This window comes from Eucalyptus grandis, chromosome 2 (assembly GCF_016545825.1).
Source record: "Eucalyptus grandis isolate ANBG69807.140 chromosome 2, ASM1654582v1, whole genome shotgun sequence".
In the NCBI taxonomy this organism is placed as follows: Eukaryota; Viridiplantae; Streptophyta; class Magnoliopsida; order Myrtales; family Myrtaceae; genus Eucalyptus; species Eucalyptus grandis.
This window is the reverse complement of record NC_052613.1, coordinates 52,264,725-52,279,009: the sequence shown is the minus strand read 5'-3', so window position 1 is coordinate 52,279,009 and position 14,285 is coordinate 52,264,725. Positions and strand designations below refer to the sequence as shown.

Below are 14,285 nucleotides of genomic sequence, written 5' to 3'. Positions count from 1 at the left end.
TGTTTCGAACGAATAAAGCTATTTTACTATTCTTGAATGGCTGAACTTGCTAATGACACGCTATAGCTCATCTCAACGAAGGGCATTACCTCTTACTTGAAAATTTTACATCCTAACAAAATGTTAAATGTTGAATCACCTCATGCAACTAAAAGCGTTTGTTAGAATTTGTCTATCTTTTATTGAAAGTCGTTCTTTGACTTTTATTTAAGGAAATCAGGATTTTATGCCAATTCTGAATTAAAAAAATTGTTATGACTAGATCTATCACCTAGAGGGAAATGCATAGGTGATTATGCGGAAATGAAATAATTTCAAGAAATATTTCTGCGAATTAACTTTTGGTAACCGAGGGCTTTGCAACTAGATCTTACTGATATGTAATTCTATCACAAAAAATAAGGAGAGAAAGAGATAGAAAATTGCACACGAAAGATTATAATGGTTCGGTTTTTGGAAACCTACGTCTACTCTCCCGTGCTATAGCCTATTGGTTGGATTCCACTTAAAAGAACTAGTAAGAGATTACAAGATCTAACCTATGACAACTCAAGCTCGTATGTATCACTTCTCACACACTCTCAACCTCTAAATGATTATACAGTTTCACTCATAGAGACAAATGTATATAATAAAAAAAACACTGTTTAGACTTTGGGATTAAAAGTTTCAATTCTCATGAATGTGATGCTTGTTTCAGCTTTAAAACCTCCTTTTATACTACTCCTATTCCAAGTTGACCATTGGACATATCTCCAGGAAGACAATCTAGCTAATCTATCCATTGGCCTAGTTCTCACCAAGAAGGTCTGAATGCTTCAACATTGTTGAGGATGATGCTTCTTATAAATTCTGCAGCCCATACAGTAGTTTGAATTTTCATAAGTCAAGTGCTTTCATTTGGAAAGAATGTTTTGCCTCAAGTCGCTCTAGGAAAGTTGAATCTCTGAGAGATATTATGAAGACTTTCCTTTTGGAACTCCTCATAAATAAGGTAAGAGATCCAATCAATCTCACCAGCTGTTGCGCAAGTATATTCCATCATTCCTAGCCGTTGTACATAACAAATAAGGAAGGAGTTAATTTCGCCACAACTCTGGTTCTGACTAGCAATGTCTGATCATATCTTATTAAACTTTTCATCTAAAAATACTTGTCATAAAAAATAGAGTTTTTGAGTTTTGTCAATCTTCAAAATCACTTAGGGAATAGTTTCTCAACAAAAATCACAGGAAAAAGGAATTAGCACCTTCAACTCAAATTGAATTACAGATTCAAATCATACCAAAATTTTATTGATGACAATGCCTTGAAAAGATATAGACTTGATAAAGTAATCAGATGTAAATAAATTTTGTTGGAATTTAATTGACGACATAACCTAAAAACGTAAAAATATTATATTAGAACTTTATCAATGATGCAAATCTGAAAACTACATCTAAGGAAAATAAAGTACAATGCAGGAAAGAAAAGATAAAGATAATAGATTTGCTTCATTTGAATGGTGGGTTTTTCTAATGGATGGTCAAACCATCCAGACCACCCAGAATCATATCGGAACCGGCAATTCCCAAGGAAATTGGTCTGATTCTCGCTAGTTCCAATAATTTAGAACTGGCAATTACTAATCTAGTTCAACCACCCACTCGAACCGGATTGGTATTATATATATTACTAAAATATGTCCCGAGTTTAAGCTTATTGAACAAACACGACCCAAGTCTATTTACATATTAATTTGTAATGAAAATGCAATTAAGTCCTAAAACTTGTAAAAAATGTAATCAAATCCTAAAATTTGTCAAATTAGTTTAATCGAGTCCTAAAGTTAACACTGTTAACCTTTTTAACGGAAATACTAACGTGGATGTTGACACCTAAATTTTGCCATTTTACTTAAAACTTAATAGCATTAAAAGTTAGGAATTAGTTGCTAAAAAAAATAAAAAGTAAAAAAAAAATCATTAAAATGCATTGTGTTTTCATTATTGCACTGCATATTGAATGGTCTTTTCTTAATTTTTTCCAAAAAAAATCGCCATCAAAAAGAAAAAAAATAAAAATTATCAAAGGAAATTAATTACAAAAAAGAAAAAGAAAAAGAAAGGAAAATGGAAAAATGAGACCGAGCTAGGGGCAGGTCAGCCCGACCCCTCTCTTTCCCTTTTTCTTTCTCTTCGCCTGGGCCGGCCCACTTTTATTTTATTTTTGCCCGAGATGAGCCCAACCTTCTTTTCCCTTCTCTCTTTGTCCTTCACGCATTCTGCAGAAAGGAAGGGAAATGTACAAGCCAGAGGAGCAGGAGATCGCGAGGGGCAGATGGCGGCGTGATCCGCGGGTCGGGATCAGTCCGGCCGGCAAGCTGGCCGGCAAGCTGGCAGTGGCAGAGGCCATGCGCGCCTGCTGGTCACCCTTAATGGGGGGTTCTTTTGGGGTTATAGTGGGGAGAGTTCTTCGGTGAGAGTCCAGAACCGCGAGCACCGGAGAGCGAGCTTGAGAGAGAGAGGGAGGGCGAAGGACAGAGAGCTGGAGGGAGCTGGAGCGAGACAAGAGAACTCGAGGAAACAAAGAGTGAAGAATTCGTTTTCCTCCGTCGGTAGTTCGTCTGAATCGTCTCGACCTTCTGCGAAAGCTAGCTCGCCATCACCGTTCGTCGCAGCGAGCTCCCGAACCAGGTAACCTCCCGGAAACGCTCCGCTTCTCTCTTGATTATTAAGTTCGAGAACGCAAGACCAAACCGACGAGATTTTGAGCAAACCGCAAAAAAAACTCAAGCTTTTTGTTGCGAATAATGTAGATCTGGAGCTTAATATGATGGGTTTATGCCACGAACAACGTTAAATTCGAACATGGAAGTGGTATTCAGTGTCGCACATCAACCGCTTGACAAAATGTCCGAATGAAGTACCGAAGTTGAGTCCTTAAAAACGATGCTTAAATCTTTGTTTTGCGCTCTATTTGTCCTAATATCGATGCATTATCACTGCACCCGCGTTTCTGTTTGATTTTGTGGTATATTGTTTGATGCCCGAGTCGGTCATGGATGAATGTCTTCTCGTCAGAAAACCCGCACCCTTCACCGGAGGAGCCCACGGTTAGAGGCCGCCATAGTCAACCTTTTCTTTTTGTCTCGACGTGCATATATGTGGCCGATCTGTTAGAATGGTCGTTGAACTCGAAATATATATGTTTGGTATTATGGAAGTCGCCGGCGACGTTGGCGACGCTCGGAATGATGACCGGATGAGGGTCGGAGAGGTTGATTGTTGACGCCGGACCGGTCGAGTTTCTGGCATGAGTTCTTGTAGCAAAGTCTCAGTTTTGAGCCCATCCATGGGTAGCCTTCAGTGATGGCGTGGTCTCAGTGGAAGAAGTCGTCGCGCAAAGAAAGAGAGCGTAGAAAAGGGAGTTTCGGTGAGGCAGAAGACAAGAGAAGGGGAAGAAGAAAGTAAAAGGAAAAGAAAAATGAAAGGAAATAAAATGGATAATGAAAAGAAAAAATGCAGAAAGCGAAAAAATAGACAAAAGAAGATGAAAATGGACTTCGGGAAGGAGGAGTCGCAGAAGCATATGGTGCAAGGAAAAGTAGGGGTGTGCAACAGAAACCGCCCGAACCGGAACCGGACCGAACCGAACCCCGACAGACCGGCCGGTTTTGGGCGGTTCCCATGAGCGCGGTCCGGTTCCCGATTCCTAATCTTGGAACCGACGGCCGATTGGTCCGGTTCCCGGTTCCCAAGGTGGGAACCGGACCGACCGGACCGGACCAAATTTTTTTTATATATAATTTATATTAATATAATATATAAACACATATAATATATTAATATTATATATGAAACTTATTGCAATTGAAATTACAATTTAGGTAACCTCTTATGTGGCCAAAAGACTACCAAAACTCTTGTTGTTACTCTTTATTCATAGAAAAAAAAACTCTCCTCATGCTCACACTCTCTCTCTCTTACTCCCCTCACTTGCAAACGACAAGGCATTTCAAGTCTTAAAAAATCTCATATCGACTAAATATTCAAAGTATAAAAAAGAGATTGTCTATAAAACTTAAGCCCACAACCTTTAATCACGTTGTTCATGGGTTTTATGTTTAAAATTAAGCATGAAACACATAAACTATTATTGATATTCACACAAGTGAAGTTTGAATATTTTGCACGTGGAAACATGTGTGAGTAGTTTTATTAGATTGCTCGGAAACCGAATTTGATTGATCGGTCTGTAGCATGATTATTCTTTAATGAATGGTCATTCTTTAGTGAAAAAATAAAGTGCCAATTCTTTTGGACCAGACCGGACCGGAACCGATGGTCCGATTCGGTTCTCGGTCCTAAGACCAACGGTCCGGTCCACGGTTCCCAAAATTGGGAACCGATTCTCCCGATGCAGTTTTAAGGTTCCACCTTGGAATCGGGCCGAACCAGAACCGATCACCCCTAAGGAAAAGGACGCAGTGAGAAAAGACAAAAGTTTAAAAAATTTAAAAAATTAAAATTTTTAAAAGAAATTAAAATTGAAATTAAAAAAATTCCAAAAGTGTTTGATCCGAGTTTGGGTTGGATCTGCGGGCCGGATTGGGTTTACCCGGTCCGAACCCTTTTCTTGAAGTATAATAATATTAAATATTAAAAATGTATTAAAAATTCGAAAATTTTCAAAATAAAAAAATTCAAAATAAAAAATTTAAAAAAATAAAAAATTTCGAAAAGTAACAAAAATTCAAAAAAATTGCGAAAATTCAAAAATTCAGAAAACATTAAAAAATATTTTTTTAAAATTAAATTACAAATTAAAAAATTTTGAAAATTAAAAAATGTAGGATTTGGTTAGGAGTTGCTATGTCTTGCCTTTTTAGCATAATTAGGCATTTATTTTCTTGCACCTTGATTATATTGCATGTTTAATTCGCATATTTGATTATGTTTGTGGATGTTTAATCACACGTGCTCAATTTTACTATAATTATGACGTTGGTAGCTATGATTGTTACTTTAATGATTGCGCACCCACATGATCACCTCGCATGTTAGTAGATAGGTGTAAAATCAATCTAAACTACCTGACAAAAATCCTTTATTTTAAAATGAATAAGATTAGGTATCGAAATGGTACTAATTGATCAATTAGTGTAATCAAGTCCCCTATTCTAAATTCTCTGGTTGCATAAGAAGTATGGCATGCTCCCGTGCCCCACTTGGTTTCTAGCCGACCTCAATAGATTAGTGGCAACTCCTTTTGTGCAAAATTCATAAAAAATATTACAATGTCACGCGGGATATAGGCTTAGGAGAGCCCATGCTTAATCAATGGCCATAAGCCTATCCTTTAGGCAATACCCTTAAACATGTTCCCTCCTCCTAAGAGTAGGTCGTGATAGTGGCGTAGACATGACATTTAAAATGAATTTTTATATTCCATGTGGCTTTTTTAAATTATTATTTTTATTTAAATTAGATTTAAAAATTAGAAAAGAAAAGCTAAAATTTATTTAAAAAACAAAACAATTAAAAAAAAGAACAAGAAAATGGGAGGCTTCCTTCGCCGCCACCCATCACCGGAGGGCCGGCGACCTGCCATTTTTTTTTTTTTTTGAATTTTTTGGTTTTTAAATAAATTTTAGCTTTTCCTTTTCTAGTTTTAAAATTTAATTTGAATAAAAAATAATTTTAAAAAGCCACATGGAATATAATAATTCATTTTAAATGCCACGTCAACATTTACTATTAAAATGTTAGACGGTGTTAACTTTAGGACTCGATTAAACCAATTTGATGAGTTTTAGGACTTAATTGCATTTTTTTTATAAGTTTTATAACTTAATTGCATTTTCGTTATAAGTTTTAGGACTTCTATTGCACTTATCATATATATATTCAAACTTGTTATTGCTTAAAACATGGCTTAATTAATTGAATCTTATTAGGATTATATGGATTCTCCTTATCCATGTTGAAGTCGGTCAATTTCTGTTCTATATAATTTTGTTCTTTTGTTGCAAGAGAAGCCGCCGTTGTTAATGCATGCAATAGTGAAGTGCCATTTTCAAGTACTTGAGCGGTGGGCTATCTTTGTGGGTTTGTTCGTGAATTACATCCAAGAAAATACAAGTTTTCAAGCCGATTAAATCTTGCGAGTTCAAGATTTGTGAATTTCTTTGTGAGTATGAAAAATTATTTTGCGAGAAGTTGTAGATATAAACATTGCTGCATTATTGGGTGTAATTGGGACTTGAGAAACATCAAGAGTATTCGAATGACTCAATTGTGTAATCTTCATTGTATCTCTTGATTTATAATAAAATTTGTTGCTACTCCCCCATGGACGTAGGTCTATATGACTAAATCGCGTAAATTTGATATTCGATCTATTTTTTTCATTTATCTATATTATTGTTTGATCACTTGCTTTCCATAATAATTGATAGCAGAGCCATACTTGATTGAGTTGAAGCGAATTGATAGCGATAGAAGAAGGAAAAGTGAAAATCGACAGATTTGATGGGAATGATTTAGATTTCTAGAAGATGCAGATTGAAGATTATCTTTAACAAATGAAATTGCACTTGCCTTTGTCTGGGGAGAAACCAGAGATGATGAAGCAAGTTGATTGGGATTTGCTGGATAGACGAGCAATGGGTGTTTAATATCGTGAAAGAGAAAACAACTGCCGATTTGATGAAAACCCTATCATATGTGTATGAGAAGCCCTCTGCGAGTAATAAGGTCTATTTGATGCGATATCTGTTTAATTTGAAGATAAGCAAAGGCGCATTAGTTGCAAATCATATCAATGAATTCAATATGATTATTAGTCAATTGAGTTTAGTTAGGGTTGACTTTGAAGATTAGATACGTGATTTGATTTTGTTATCCCCATTACCTATTAATTAGAATACTACTATTAATGCTGTTAGTAATTTCTCTAGGTACGTTTGATGGGACTCGAGATTTAATTTTGAGCAAGGACATCCGTAGAAAAGAATTTGGCGAACCTGTATCTATTACTTTAGTAGGTGAAAATAGAGGAAGATATAGAATACATGGTAGCAAGAGTAGTACTCATATGAATAGGTGTAGTCAACTAGGATTGGTGGTGTTGTCTGCTGGAATTGTGGTAAGATGAGCCATTTTAGAAGAAATTGCCTTAAGTTGAATAATGAAAAATGGTAAGAGAATTATAGTAGATTCTACAGATGATGTTGCAGTTGTAGCTGATAATGCCGATTATGTGTTGTCTATTATTGATGATTCATCATTTGATGAATGAACTATGGATTCTGGTTGTTCTTTTCATGTCACACTAAATAGAAACTGATAAACTACTTATCAATACATGGATTTGGAAAGCAACCCCGAATGCGATGTTGTCAGTGTTGGTAATATTAGAATAAAAATGTACGATGGTATTGTGAGGACATTGACTGAAGTGAGGCGTGTTCTAGAGTTGAAGAACTTAATTTTGTTGAGTGCTCTAGATTTAGTTGGGTATCGATATATTTTAGAATGTGGAATTCTGAAAAATTTTCAAGTTGCTTTGATAATAATGAAATGAATCAAGCACAGTAGCCTGTATTAACTTTAAGGTGGGACGGTGACAAATTTCGCTGTGGAGACGTCAAATGCATTTGTTCGCAAGTCTGAATTGTGGCATATGCGTTTATGGCACATTGGCGAGATAAGCCTGAAAGTTTTATGTAAAAGAAATATATTATGTGATTATAATGCTAAAGAACTAAATGCATGCAGGTGCTATGATTTAGATCAACAATGAAAATTGTAGTTTAGTATTACTGTCAAAGAAACCACGAAAATTACAAAGTTAATTCACTACAAGTTGTCGTGATTTCCTTTGAAGAAAATGTGCTAGATATATGCTAACAATTGTTGATGACTATTCGATGAAGACGTGGGTGTTTGTGCCTAGGCATACGTTTGATGTTATTGTCAGGATTATGCAATTGATAGCTTTGATCGAAAATGAGACTAATAAGATGATTAAGCAAGTGCAAACTAACAGTAGCATGGAGTTTTGCTTGAAGTTGTTAAATGAATTCTGCATGAATGAAGGCATAGTCAAACAACGCACTTGTGCCAATGAACCAAAACATGTCCCGGAATTGATGAGCAAAATGTTATTAGAGATGATCCATAAAATGCTCCCTAGTGCTGGTATAATTAGGAGATTCCTAATAGATGCGCTTAGTATGGCGAGCCACTTGATAAATAGATCCCCATCAATTACCACTAGATGTCAAACTCCCGAAGAGGTGCAGTCAAATAACGTTGTTGATTATTCTATTATTAAAATATTTGGTTGCCTATGTTATATTGGAGTTCGTGATGGTAAGTTCGATAAAGGGATAAAAAAAGTGCATGTTCCTAGGCTATACACAAGGTGAGAGGGGTTATCGGTTGTGGTGCTTGGAAAAATGTGCACTTGTTAGTAGCAAAAAAGTTACATTTAACGAGTCTATAGTACTTATGGCTAGGATTGTTTATGACAGTGTTTATACGGATATGAACGGTGTTTAACTTGAGGTGGAGTTGCAACCAAATACTCCTGAGGTAGCAAGTACAAGTAGTAATATGGTAATTGACACAAATGATGTTTGTAGCTATGTGGAGCTTATAGAGCCAATGGTTGATATAACTATAGAAATTGACAAGATGCGTATTCAATCTCTTGATAGATATGGATGCAACAATGATTTTATTTTATCTACGGTTAAGGAGGTTGAGTCGAAAAATCCATGCAGAGTAGTTAAAGGTGCATGTGGAGTTGGTATTCCAGTGAAATCCTTAGTTATGGCGAAGTTCAAGTGAGGCTTGGACTTGAATAAAATCTGTAATGATTAAGCCTATTAGGGGCTATGGGAGAGTAACAACAAAGTTTGAATTTTAGCAAAGCGATTGCAACTTGGCTCGAACACAAGTCAAGGTGGAGATCGTTAAAATATATCTCGAGTTTAAGCTTATTGAATGAACATGACCCAAGTTTATTTGCATATTAACTTGGTAGATCGAAGTTCAAGATCGGATCTTACATGATGCGGAAACCTTATCTGTATTGGTGTTGTGATCAAGAACATAATTTATTTCCTTTTACAAGTTCAACTCGGTGAAGAAAGAAGACAAAAAAGGAAAGTCAAGTTTGTGGGCATTGTTGACTGAATTGGATTTCTTTAGGTGGTGGATATATATAGAGATTTCAAACTTGTTATTGCTTGAAACGTGGCTTAGTTAACCAAATCTTATTAGGATTATATGAATTTTCCTTATCCATGTTGAAGTTGGTCAACTTTTGTTCTCTATATATATATTTGTTCTTTTGCCGCAAGAGAAGCCGTCATCGTTGATGCATGCAATAGTGAAGCGCCATTTTCGAGTGCTTGAGTGGTGGGCTATCTTTGTGGGTTTGTTCGTGAATTACATCCTAGAAGATACAAGTGTTCAAGCCAATAAAATCTGTGAGTTCAAGATTTTTAAATTTTTTTATGAGATTGAGAGATTATTTTACAAGAAATTATAAGGCTAAATACTACGTACGTTTTTTTTTTTTTTGGTCTGAGTTATTAGGTGTAAATGAGGCTTGAGAAATATCTAATAAAGTTTGGGGAGGCAATGGAGTTCTCCAACATCCCAGGTTCATACGTCCCATCCAGATTTATCTTCAATACTCCTTTGTGTGGTGGAATCCATGGCTGAGGTGTGTGGAGTTCATGGGTTTCAGATCTGGGATTTTCGTGGGTCTTCCAACCAGCACCGCAGCTAGTGATTCGAGTGCAGGTTCCGCATTTCTTCCTTCTTCGGCGTCCCTCTCGTGGAGCTTCTTTCCCCGCTCTCCTCTCATTCGAAGGTGCAGCTCAACCGGTTTATTCTCCAATTTGTCTTCCTCGGTGGTGCCTTTCCCTCGGTTTGGAGGTCTCGGCTCTGCACTTGATCTCCTGTATTGCGCGGTTGAGGTTCTCATTCGAAGATGCGACGCAACTGGTTGATTCTCCAATTTGTCTTCCTCGGTGGTGCCTTTCCCTCGGTTTGAAGGTCTCGGCTCTGCACCAGATCTCTCTGTTCTGTCCTCATCTCCCTCATTGTATTGCGCGGTTGAGGTTCCTAGCGAAGAGGGCCCCACACCGATCCGCCCGCCGCACCATCTAGCTGCCTCCTCTGCATAAGGCTGTCTATTTCGCCCACTCCGTGCGCCGCTGAGTTGGAATCGCAGGTCTGTTCTCAAGTCATCCTCTCTGCTTGCCTGTTCATTCGCTACTCTGAGTCCTCGCTCATTATTTATAGCCCGTTTCTCTCGACTCGACTCTCCATGCCTCTGTTTTAGCTCCCTGATCTGCTCATTTTGCACTGTGGGATCAGCTCTAGTTTGCGATTCATTACCTACTTCTGCTTGATGGCCACTCATCCGTGGAGTCCATCTTTGATAACTGTTTAATGTTGCTTGTGTAGATTCTATGATGGCTGATCCCTCAGGTTCTCTACCCCGAAAAATAGCTTGATTTCGCGCCTTCCATATAGACCACAACACAACAGCTACCAAGTGCAAGTTTGGAGAGTGTTTGAGTGATTTGAGTATGCAATCTTCCATTCTTGTCAAGCCCTGCCTTGAGATTTTGATGTTCATCATAGGATCGCTCCATACCTGTCTTGTCCACGGACATAATAAGAAGAGATGTTCCACCGTCTCTCTTTCATGATTGCATAGAGGACATATGGGATCAGGTAATATGTTTCTTCTAAACAAATTGTCCTTTGTTGGTAGAGCATTTTGACATAAGCACCACATAAAGTTTTTAACCTTAGAAGGAGTGTGTAGCTTCCAAATGTCTGTCTAGAGTGCGGGGGGAGTCTGAAATGACGTTGTGGCATGATTTGTCTAACATTGTTTTGTGTCCTCCATGATGTGATTATACCCACTTTTGACTGTATACTTTCCTGCCTGAGTTCCAGTCCATACCATCTTATCTGTTTCTGTTTTAGGCTTGATTGGAATGGTTAGTATTTCTTTAACTAGGCTGTCCTCAAAGTGTGCTGCTATTGTCGTTTCTTTCCATACTCCTTGTTCTTTATCGATGAGTTCTGAAACCAAGAATGGTTCATTTGCATTTACTGGTCCCTCAATTATTCCTCGTTGCAACCATTTATCTTCTCGTATTTTTATCCTAGATCCATCCCCAACCTGCCACATTACTTGTGGTGCAATTGAATCCCTTCCTAAAATCAAGCTTCGCCATCCCCATGAAGGTCGGAGACCCTTTGCTGCATGCCAAAAATCTGTATGAGGATAATATAGCCCTTTAAACAGTGAACTCCAGAGAGAAGAGGGTTGCTGTCCCAACCTCCAAGCCTGCTTCCCTAACATTGCCTTATTAAATGAGAGAAGGTCTCTAAACCCCATTCCACCTCTGTCTTTTCTAGTTTTCAATAGCTCCCATTTCCTCCAGTGAATACCTTCCTTCTTTTCATTACTCTTCCACTAGAAGGCTGCAATTTTTTGTTCAATAGCCTTACATATAGATACCGGAATTTTAAATACCGACATTGCAAACTGTGGTGGAGCTTGTACTACCGTTTTCAGCAGGACTTCTTTTCCAGCCTTGGATAGTAATTTTTCCTTCCAGCTTTCTAGTTTGGCACTAATTCTCCCAAGTACCCATGCAAACATCTGTTTTTTGGATGCTCCCCAATCAGAAGGAATACCCAAATATTTCCCTATTTTATCAATAATAGGGACTCTCAATACACTTGCCATATTATCTTTTAATGTTTGAGGACATCCCTTGCTGAAAAAAATCCCCGACTTATTTAAATTAATCTCCTGTCCAGCTGCATAACAATATTGATTGAGGATCATGGCAAGATTTTGACATTCTAAAATAGTGCCATTTAAGAAGAAAATGGAATCATCGGCAAATAATAGGTGAGATAAGGTAGGACAACTTCGGTTTAGTCTAATTCCTTTCACACTCCCATCTTCCACAGCTTGCTTCATCAATACAGATAATACGTTTGCCACAATAATAAAGAGATAAGGAGATAAGGGGTCCCCTTGCCTGAGTCCTCTTGAGGGTTGGAAAAATTGCAGGGGTTCTCCATTAAATTGAACACTAAATGTAACCGTGGTAACACACTTCATTATCCATCCCACCCATTTTTCATCAAATCCAGTCTTTAGCAGGCATGCCTCTAAAAAATCCCATTCCACACGATCATATGCCTTCTTCATATCTAGTTTGAGGACAGCCTGGAATTTCTGTTTCCTGCTCCTAATTCGAATCTGATGAAGTACTTCTTGAACAATAAAAATGTTATCCTGGATTTGTCTCCCGCCCACAAATGCGCTTTGTTCTGGTGCTATAATTTCTGATATCATGGGTTTGAGTCTGTTTACCAGCACTTTTGAAATAATTTTGTATGCGAAATTGCATAAACTGATGGGACGATATTGGTCCAGTCTTTCTGGGTTTGGAATTTTCGGAATGAGGGAGATATGTGTTTTATTGAGTGTTGCTGAGAGGGAACCAGTGGTCATAAAGTCCTTGACCTCCTTGAATATGTCCCCTTTGATGTCTTCCCAATGATGCTGATAGAACAGACCACTAAGACCATCTGGTCCTGGAGCTTTAGTTGCGCCTAGTTCAAATGCTGCTTTAGTAACTTCTTCTATAGTAACTTCAGCAATTAAACTTCTATTCATATCTTCTGTCACTGCTGCAGATATTTGCTCTACCACTGGGTCGAAGTTCCGAGGACCATATGACTGGTATAACTTCATGAAAAACTGCACGGTATGTTCTTTTAACTGATTTGGCTCAACCAGCCATGTATTTTCTTCAGTTTGCAGCATAGAAATCCGATTTCTCTGTCTTCTTTGGATAGTTGTCGCATGAAAGTACTTGGTATTCCGATCTCCCCATCTCAGCCACTCAATTCTAGATCTTAACCCCCAATACATCTCTTCTTGCCTCCCTAATTCATCAATTTCTCCCTGTATCTTTTGAAATTGTGCCTTGTTAAAAGAACCTGAAATATGATTTGTTAGACACTCAAGTTCCTTCTTCAACACTCGAATTCTCTTTTTCGCATTCACAAAAGTCTCTTTACTCCATTTGGAGAGAGCGTTCTTAACAGCAGAAAGTTTTCTAGCAAGATTTGTTTGATTCCCGATTCAGCATATGCCACGATTCCAACACCACTTCCCTACATTCAGCATTCGAAAGCCAAAACGCCTCAAATTTAAAGTTTCGTTTTCTTCTATCTTGAATTGTTTGAAGAGACAATATCAGAGGGCTATGATCTGACCCGACTGCAGGTAGCGCAAAAGCCTCAGCTTCAGGGTACATTAATCTCCATTCGATTGTGCACAATACCATATCTAGTCTTTCTTTCACATATTCTTCCCCATCTCTGTTATTTGCCCAGGTAAAAGCACATCCCTTACTATCTATGTCCATAAAAGAGCATGCATCCAAGCAATCTTGAAAAGCACTCATTCTGAAATTTTCAGCCAGCCTCTTTCCCACTTTTTCCCAATGGAACCGCACTTCATTAAAATCCCCCAAGCACACCCATGGCAAAGTATTTGTGGAGCTGATTTGTTTTAATGTCTCCCAAAGTTGCAACCTTCTGGAGTAGGTATATGGAGCATGAACAAAGGTGATACGCATTGTTTTACCTGAAATCCCTTCTTCACACTTTAAATTCACAAAGTCTTCAGTCATTGTGTCAATATCCATTGAAATCCGATCATCCCACATAAGGGCCAATCCTCCCGCCGTACCCACAGGATCTACTACTACACACCTCTGGAATTGGAGTCTTCTCTTGATTCTTTGCACATACTCAGCCTTATTTTTTGTTTCCATAATAAAAACCAAGCAGTGCCTATATTGAGCCGATAAGGCTCTCAACTCTCGAACTGTCAAGGGTGTGCCCAACCCTTGACAGTTCCAGCTCAGTATATTCATGGGTCATTTGGTGGCTTATTAGGGCTAGCCACCACAGCCCGTGCTTCAACTTCTTTAGTCATCTGTATGGGTGTTTCAAGGAGCTGAGTTTCATCCAACCAACCCTGTGCTGGGTTTAGTGTTGCTTGCATATGGGATTTCATTTGTTTTAAATCTTCATCTCCCCATGGACATAAATTTCTACAACCAAACCATGTAAATTTAGTATCAGCGAAATTCCTGTCGGTGACGGGACTGTGGCCACAGGTTCACTGTTTTGGATGAAACAAGAATATGAAACCAGGGTGTGATGGGT

General features: G+C 38.1%; 1 long non-coding RNA gene across 1 annotated transcript; it reads left to right on the top strand.

Annotated features, from left to right (window-relative positions):
* The first annotated feature begins 10,158 nt into the window (after window positions 1-10,158).
* On the top strand, window positions 10,159-12,812 carry LOC108957785. Its single transcript, XR_005547780.1, has 4 exons — window positions 10,159-10,236; window positions 10,473-10,578; window positions 10,653-10,745; window positions 12,741-12,812. It is a non-coding gene; the product is annotated as an uncharacterized LOC108957785 (long non-coding RNA).
* The last annotated feature ends 1,473 nt before the right edge of the window (window positions 12,813-14,285 follow it).